This window comes from Hylaeus volcanicus, chromosome 1 (genome assembly GCF_026283585.1).
Source record: "Hylaeus volcanicus isolate JK05 chromosome 1, UHH_iyHylVolc1.0_haploid, whole genome shotgun sequence".
In the NCBI taxonomy this organism is placed as follows: Eukaryota; Metazoa; Arthropoda; class Insecta; order Hymenoptera; family Colletidae; genus Hylaeus; species Hylaeus volcanicus.
This window is the reverse complement of record NC_071976.1, coordinates 5,520,102-5,521,298: the sequence shown is the minus strand read 5'-3', so window position 1 is coordinate 5,521,298 and position 1,197 is coordinate 5,520,102.

Below are 1,197 nucleotides of genomic sequence, written 5' to 3'. Positions count from 1 at the left end.
GAATAATTACATTTGTATTTTATTGTTATAGGATACTTCAGTTTATAATAGAAATTGCAATTTAACGAGTACTTAATATGCAAATAGTTGTTCGACTTTTATATTCGTTTATTGTATACATTTTTGTATATACTTTATTTGATTTTGAAGATATCAAGCAAGACGTAACTGTATCCTTTTTTACGAAGATTCTGGATCCGTTTATGATCCAGACAGGACTCGAAGAAAAACGTCTATCTTCCACTAAACAAAAAACGCTTGTTAAGGCTACATAGAACCAAGAATTTGAAAGAAAAGAGCGTAAAAAGTATAAAACTCAATGTTTTCGTCTCCAAACAAGGCAGACCCCTTAACGGGAGAAAGAATTCTTGCGCGGCATTGTCATAGCCTCGCAATTACTCAAACATGACGAATGGCACGAATACGAAACACCGAGTCACTTATACTCTTAGATTTCAATTATTTTTATCCTGCGTTTTAAACGAAGCGATTCGAATTCCTTATACAGCGACAAAGTGAAAATCGTAAAGTGTCCGAATATTGAATTTACTTACCGTACCTCGAGAATGGAGAAGTACGACGCGAAATTGACTGGTACCCGTGCTTAACGCGTTATAGGACAGCCAGAAATTCTTTTGGATGTTACTACGCGTGTCGGAAGAACCATGGCCACGGTTGGTATACCGCTTCCACGAAACCGTCGTCGGATTGGAACTTTAAGTGGATCCTAGAGAATTGATGGATTCCAGGCTGGCCTGCTCGTAAAACCGAGATGAGCCTTCTACGCGCCTCTACTTATCGTTAGGACAGTATCGTTATTGTGCCTGGAAATTATAAGAACGAGGACGGAAAGTCAGCCGAGGCCATCATTCAGGCATTCCTAACTGCGCCTCGGAACACCATCCGTCCGTCTTCAATGTTTGCCATCAATTACTAAGCCTGGCTAATTTTGTCTATTTCTCGGTTTCTTTGAAAAGATTTCGCACGTGTGCTAGCACAGAAACGTTTCGTCGAGTTCCTTTATAATCGTGCTTCTTTATTTACGTTTTTATATAATCTCCTCTGTCTGGTACAAATCTTAAATATTTCATCACACAGTATTTCATCACAAGAGTATCTTACCAGAAATTTCAAGAGTGGTATTCACCCATTGAACATGAATATCAATTGCCCCCAAAAAACTTTGTTAGCATTTTT